This window comes from Channa argus, chromosome 4 (genome assembly GCF_033026475.1).
Source record: "Channa argus isolate prfri chromosome 4, Channa argus male v1.0, whole genome shotgun sequence".
Classification (NCBI taxonomy): Eukaryota; Metazoa; Chordata; class Actinopteri; order Anabantiformes; family Channidae; genus Channa; species Channa argus.
The window spans coordinates 19,426,876-19,435,294 of NC_090200.1; positions in this window are offsets into that span (position 1 = coordinate 19,426,876).

An 8,419-nucleotide genomic window follows, 5' to 3' on the forward strand; every position below is an offset into this window, starting at 1 on the left:
TTAGTATTTTCAGAAAGACTACACCTGCAGTCTATTCTCTGTGAGAAGAAGAGGTGACTTTATACATCTTTACTGCATTTAAAATAGAAAATTTTGATTTGATTGATTTTTAACCTACGGACTGTTGCAATTTACTTTAAGTTAGACATCATTTTGGCTGATACAGGCATACAGCATTTTTAAGACACTGGTAATAGTTAGAATAAGGAAGACAAAAATGTAATCCTTTTCTTTACTAAACTCTAATTAAAATATATTTAGCCAATCATACTATCCTCATCATACCATTGAAGAGCCGTTATGTGTCATGATCACGCCTATAGTTATGGGTAGATTGGTCACCTGCTACAGTACCTAGTGGCAAAGATATTATGAGCAAGGTGTGCAAGAAAGTGACATCTAGTGACTGTGGTAAATATTACAAGCTCCAAGTAGCATTTGGTGACGTAATTGAAAGTCACCAAAGTTTTTGTAGGAAGGAAATAGGAGTGGATGGATGAGTGACAACACACAGGACAAAACAGGCACCACTTTGTGTCTTGTTACTGTATATATTGTTGTTAAATTGTTGTTTAGTCTGTATTGTTTTCTAAACCAAATACTATTGCATTGCATATTGTTGCATGATAATGACTACCAGGCTCACCAGCATGTGGAGCAGATACCTACTGGCTCATATCTATGCTTGTGATAACAACAGATAATGACCACTGAATGGCAAGAAAACACCTTAACATCTTCAATGTTTGCATCAAGTACATAGCATCTGAAACTGTGGTTTGACGTATTATGATGGATACAGCTTTTATACTAATTTATCATATATTAAACATTTACAGTAAGTTGGCATAAAGGTAAAGCCGACAAATATACATATACACAGTGAATTTTTTCTCCAACATTTATTTCTCTGAAGACCTGGGACTTCTGTTGCCTAGGGGTTGCTCAAGGGGGAATTGTTGGGTTCTCTCTATACATCTTTATAGTCTTGACTTTATTCTGTAAAGTGCCTTGAGATGACTTTGTTTTTGTGAATTGGTGCTATATAAATAAAGCTGAATTGAATGGAAAATCTATACTAATAACTAGACCTTAATCAAATAGCTCAAGAAATTACAGAAGTCGAGGATAAGATTTTAGTATTGTAATATAATATATTAATATTGTAATGTAAAAAGTATTTTATTACATTACATTACGTTACTCATATCATCCTTAGATGACATGAGTAACAATAAGCCTGACCCTGTAGCTCAGTTAGTAAAGGCAGTCGGTCTTGGCCACAGGGTCAGTGGTTCGAACTGTCTCTGGGCAAGACATTGAACCCCTAACAGCCCAATCCCCTCCCCAGCTGTGCAGTGGGGAGTCTACCAAGCCTGGTAGAAATTGGGAAGGGTTGCATCAGGAAGGGCATCCAGCTTAAAAACTGTGCCAAATCAACAAGCGGACGATGATTCGCTGTGGCGACCCTGAACTCATGGGATGAACCAAAAGAACAAAAAAAAAAGTTACTCATGTCATCCTAGTTAGCTGTTGTACATTGTGTTGTATTTGTAGCTACTGTTTTTTTTCCCATTATGTGTTCTGCCTTGTCCAAAGTAGCATTTAGTCTGATATAAGACACCAAAATTGTTTATGCATGGTTTTCACTGGAAAATGATGAAATCATAATTGCTACATTCATCATAAAATGCCAGAAACATTTTCTCATGACCTACAGATCATTCTCTCTGGGGCTGTGTTAAATAGGTTTCTCAGTTGGCACCACAGTGACTGTGGTTGGTCAAAGAGAATGAGCTTACTGCCCGCAGTGCACAGCAAAATCTCATTAAAAAAATCCAAAATACATGAAAGAAGTGGTGGAGCAGAGGCAAAACAATTTACCTAGGAGCCATTACACTTAATGACAGGCGGAGAGATGACTACACATTCATTACAAAGTGGCTTTCAGAGGCAATTTGTAAAAGTAAGTACAATCCCGAAATTATGTTCAGTTAATGATCAGTTCATTATCAATAGCTTTTACTTGTTTGTATTGTGTTTGAGGTCCCACAGGGGCAAACAACATGAAGGTTCCTGGCTAAAAAACTGTGTGGTGTTATTATGAAGGATGCTAATCATGGCATCATATTCATGCCACTTCTATGATTACCATTTTCTATGGTTTCGTTTTCATAACATATGATGGATGAAAACTAGGGCACCTGCTTCACAGGTAAGACAGATGCCTGTGGCAGCTTTTACACAACAACACTGTTGCCAGGAGCAAAGTGGCATGACAAGGTTTAGTAACTTAATAGTTCAGAACAGTGTCAAACTTGAAGCCAAATATGCTCTCATTCATGTGCTGCACCCTAAAGATGACATTCCACTTATAAAAGATGCTTGTTTTTATGTAAGGTTAACTACTCTATTTTCAAACTCACTGTGTTTAAGCATAATATTCTGTCCCTAAAGAGGAGCAGCAGCCTGTCTATCCTTTTGCGTGACCGTGTCATTTTCATTTATTATAAACGAGTAAAGAAGAGCAGAATATAGATATATCAAATAGACATGGTGATAGTGCCACAATAAAAAAGTGATGATGATGAAAAAGATGATGAAAAGATGAAAGATGAGGTTCAAATTATTCTTAAAGATGAAAAGATGAGTACAGCGTATATTTGTAATATCTGGTCTCACTGTTTACATACAGTATGAAGATCATGCTCCTGCAAACTCATAATTCTCTATGTGACATTTCAGACATACCTTTAGTGATGTTGTGCAAGATTATCTCAAATACAGGACATCTGAATTTACTTTTTCACATTATTCCAGATTCTTCAAAGCATACTCAGTGCTTGTTTTCTAGCCTGAGGCACTGAATGTAGTTTTGACTCATTCTTGCTCTTAAGTCAAATGCCAAATGGTCCCTGTCTGGCTCTGATTTACCCCAATTTATAACTTAAGTCAAATACATTTACAAGTTACTTTTGAAAAGAGTCTAAATCTGACTGCTGAGTCTCCACCCAATCAAGATATGCAGCTATACTGTAGCTGCCCAGCAGTATAAGGACTTCAATTTCACATCTTGTTATACCCTGATAATCCCACAGCAAAAGGTCCATCTACAAGAGACTGCAACACAAGCAAACCACATAAAAGTAAAGATTAATATAGCAACCCCAGCAGCATCTACAGTATAGATAGGATACTAGAGATATAGTGCACATACATGAGCATGTAGCATGATGTTTTCCATGTAAACCTGAATTATGTGTAGTCATAGCTTAATTTAAACCTTCTTGAAACCTGTAATCAGAGGCTTGAAATGTGATGTATTTCATCAAATCCTTGTTAAACTTCTTAAATAGTAAACAACTTATTTTAATGGGAAACAACTGCATCCAATGTACAGCATATGCAATATACAGTGCAGTATCTTATTTGTTTATTACAATTGCTGTCCAGCTCATCCAAATATACAGAATGAGTAAACTGTAGACTCCAGCTGAGAGATCTAAAATGAGGCGTTTAAGCATAGCTACAAAACTCTGACAATGAATTTGTCGAAAGAGGAAGAACTAAGCTGATCAATGCATAACTCTGCGTTCTAGCAGGGAGTCAGGGGGTCTCTGACATGACAGTGCACCCAACAGATCCGCTTTTGCTTTTGTTTATCAGATAGCTGCATTTCCTCCCCCTCATCTGTAACTACTGTAAACTGACCATGGTCGTGTCATTGCTACTAAAGAACAGCCATGAAAAGCAATGAACTGTCACACACACAGAGTTTGTTGTGTTGTGCTATGGAAACTAGTTTTCTGTTTTGACACCTTTTTTATGCTCTTCCTGTCACTGTACTCTGTGAAGCGTCAAGGCTGTGCCATTGTGGTGGGAATAAGTTGGTCAGAAAGATACTGTACAGATGAGGTGGGTTGAAGAAAAAAGAGAGTGAAAAGGTTGGGCTGAGTGAGGTCAGTGCAAGAGACCAAAACTGGAACCACTAAACTACTTTAAAGTGGAAACAGCCACCGAAAGCCCATTAACAGAAACCCAACATTTCACAGCACACCACCGCCGCACTCTCTCTCCTTTATAACTTTACTTCATGGAGAGTGGTTTCTGTTCTGTGATCTCTCAGTGTTTTGTTATTCGTTTCTAAGGTTATGGCATATGAGGAGTCTCCAGACAGGAGCCAATGGTCTCAATGACATAAGTGACATAAGTGGCATTTTGTGGGAGAATTACTTGATAGGAGGAATTCCCAGTTTTATAGTTACGAACCCCATAAATAGGTTTGAAATGGAAAACAAGAAAGAAAGAGATCATGATCATTGTGCTGGATGTCAGAATGTAGGGTGTGGATGTTGAGCTCCACCCTCTCAATACCTGATCTGTTGTGTGTATTTACAGCGACTAATTTTGGATTAAGTTTTAGGGGAGGGGTTTGTTGCTCCGCAGCCATCACAATAACAGTGGAAGAAGGGTGGTATCCTTTTCTGCTGTGCCAAATAATAAGCCTGACCTTGTAGCATGCCTCAGCAGAATTTAGCATGACTCATGCAGGAAAAAAAATACATCAATATTTAGATCATTGCAACTACAGTGTATTAATAATATGTAGTGTATAGTGGCTTCAAAATCCATAATTAGGGGAGTTTAAATCATTGGAAAGCAAACAAACTTTGTGGCTTTGCGTAACTCAAGTTACTAGTTGCAATGTCCAGCTGGGTCCAAGTGATTCTTTTAAGAATAGCCCATTACTCACACACACAAAGATGAGGATATGTAAATGATATATGATATATAATTAACTTTTTCAGCTGTTGTCAGCAGCTGACCTAAAACAGAAAAATCTACTGTATATTAGACTATTAACTATTAATACACACTCACCATAAAAGTGTAAGATTTTCTAAAGCACTTTGGAATAACCATATTGTGTTTAAGGGTTTAATAAATTAAGTTTATTGCCATGTTTATAATATTCTGCCCCAATTGTAAGTTCAACCTTTTACAGTTGTCCGGACTGCAGGAACTACAAATCATGCAATTTCTAACAACGCTATATATATAAAAAAAAAAAAAAAACTAATTTAGAGTAGGTGCTTTTGCAGCTAAATAGGAAGCATGTTCATTTTAGAAAACTGTGTGTTAATTTACTGCTGGCTCATGTTCATAGTATTTTAAATATTGCAATTTATTTTGCAAGATAAAAGCTGATGTCAGAGTTGAAATATGACATGTGTTCCTGCCAATTGCCTAAAGGGAAAGCTGACAAAACACGTTTTATTGGATAATATGAAAGCCTGCAGACTCAAGACAAATCAATAAAAGAATACATAATCACATACCAACTACTGGCCAGCCTGCATCACTTCACGAATCCAAACTGAAATAAAGCCCCTGAAGGGGAGTAGTTCTGGTGGAAGCTCTCCAGGAGTTAGTCCCTAGAGCAAACTTCCTAAAAATGTTTAGTCTGAGAGTACCTTATGCAAACAGGGTGGACAAAACCCTAAAAACACCCCCGCTGTAATGCAGTGTGTTACAACTTTAGTAACAAAGTTGATTTACCACCTTTCTGACACAGGAAAGAAACATTAGAAATGTATTAGCTTTGGGCCAAAACAGTTTCACTAAATAATAATATTAAATAATAAAGTTGATGACCAGTTTTTCGCAGTGATGGGCCTATTTACCACCATATCTGAAGTTTTACGTACATTGAGCTTATCCCAGCCGTCATAGGGCAAGAGGCTGGACAGCTAACCAGTCTATCTCATGGCAAAAACCTAAGCTCTACTAAGTGCACAGCAGCCTCTTGTGACCAAGTGGGGTAATGCATACATGTTTGAGATCTGCATTACAAAGTAAGGTCTCTGTACATTCACAGCAATGTGGCATACGTTTGTGTTTTCATATAGATTTAAGATTCCTAGATTTCAATCTGTTAGCAAGGGTCCATAATGCATGTTTAATTTCTGTTAGAGAGATTAAAGTAAATCACACACTAAACAATTAAGTCAATTTATTCATCGATATTAGTTAGTGTGGAATCAAAAGTACTATGAATTAGATGTAACATGCAGCAGGGTTTGGGATACACTGCCAGTGTCCTTTTGCAGAAATGGGCACATGTAGTGTCTGGATTTGTAACATAATTTACATAATGAAATGAGAAAAACTGTGAGAGCACGCATCCATAAGAGACACACACAGAGTGAGAGGAAGAAGGAGCAATTAAGAAAAAAAGCAGCAGAAAATTAAGCCAAACAAGAACAGAGTGTCAAAGCTCTTTTAAATTTTTAACGATTTCTGAAAAATTAAAACACTCACCCACTACCAAAACGATTGGCTCTGCACTTGTAATTTCCGTTGGCATTTCACTACTTAAAGATAAAATTAATTTGAAAAAACCCTTTGATCCACACAGATTCATGGCTCTCATTCCAAACTTTTTAGAGTAAAACCCATCATGGTGAAAAGCTAAATTAGTAGAATGTCAAACTGAGGATCACTTATCTAGGATCAATGCTCCAGTAACATAACCGTAAAATTAAAACAGAAAAAGAAAAAATCTGATCTTGGATGAAAATCTTTTATTCCAAGATGCTTAAAACATTTGCCAGAAATAACACCAACATCTCATGCGACTGATAAAACCTCCTGAAAGCTAATCATTTTTTTCCTTACAGAACTGTTACACCATGCATTGCTCATACTGATGTTCTGTCCTGACATAACACATGCAGCTAAAGATGGAACACAGTATGTACAGTAACATTTGTCCTCAGATGTAGATTTAAAAACAAATCGTCATCCTCCACTTAGTAATTCCACTATTCTTGTGAGACCATCCAAGCGTGACCAGAAAAAGAAGGTTTCAGATTACATGAATGCCTGCCTGCCATAAGCCTGGAAACTGAATCACAAATGTGGATGTGAGTGAAATTACTGGTGGAACATTCAAAGGAAAGATCAGTGAACAGTACTTTGAAATTCATGCAAAAATGGACATCCACAGAGAAGTTGCTGCATAATTTAAAAGTGAGCGTGGATTGCGAAAAAGACTCATTTGGACCATAATGTCCATCCAAAAAGAATGGACATTAGTAGCCAAGCTGTCGATTAATGGTTAAATAAAAAGCACAGGACAGGGACAAAAACATTTAGAGTTCTTAAATTTCATTTTTTTAGAATTTGGTGAAAACTATAGTAGGACTTTAAACATATGTTTTAAGTAAGTGGGTGTGTTTCCTATGGGAAGCATGTTGTTGTTTATGCTCTGTTGTTAGGTCTTACTCCCTCTAGAGGGAGTCTGAACCTACAAATCTATGAAATGCCCTACTGTGGACGCATGAGATGAATCTAGACTAGCTTTAGGAGACTTATATATAGGTCTTTTTTTTTTTTACTTTTTTTTTTTTTTTTTGTCTGCTTTCAAGTCAGTAAAATCTATCAAAAAGAAAAACCTGTACTGCTGCACATCACTTGATATGATTTCCCACCGTTATCACTTCCATCTCCTATGGAACATACTGATTTTTAATCACAAGCTGCAAAGTGGATTCAAGAATTTTTATTTGGAGAAGTGTGCAAGTAGTGGTCACTGCACTGGAAAAGGCCACCATAATCAAGCACTCTGATCCCGTTTTATTATTCTGATTCCCACAGCTGGGGGGAGCTGTTTAGCCAATTCTCCACTCCCTTCTTTTATCAGCAACGGACCACTGTCACTACCTACTACGTTAAATTATTCAATTGGACATGCTTTGCTGTTAATAGTGGTGATCGTTCTTGCTTTAAAGACGTGATGGATGTGCTGACAGCCAACAGTGATACAAACCTGTCTCGAGGGACACAAATCTATCAGTGGTGAGTGTTTGTCTGCCACATTAGAGATTCCAGGCACCAGTGAAGCATGGGCAAGTAAAATAAGTAAACATCAAGGCCTAAGGTAAAGGCGCATTCCACAAGGCCACAGCCGTACTGTAAATGATGAGGCTTTCACTCTCCAGTATTTCACTGGAAAGAACTCTCCAGTGAGTTCTTTCCAGTGAAATAAACCCAGTATCAAATGGTCAGAGTGTTGAGTCCCCTTTCTGAGGATTTAAATGAAAACATATTAAATGTTAACCCAGTTTTTTGGCACAGGAAGACAAGCAGGGTGTTGTTATTTATGCAGAACAGTCCACAGAAATGAACAGAGATTAAAAGATAAGAGTTAAGGGATTATTCCTTATTTAGACATGCTGTGCCAAGAACACAAAAAGTTTAGCAAAACCAGGCAATTCTTTGAAAAAGTTGCACTCTAACATTCAGCCACCTCAAACAGCATGTGAATTTGAGGTGAGAGTCTGAGTGAGCTTTAAGTAAGGTTTTCTGTATTTTTGTTAGCCTTGCAGCCTTTGCCTAGATGTCTTTTCCATGCGGC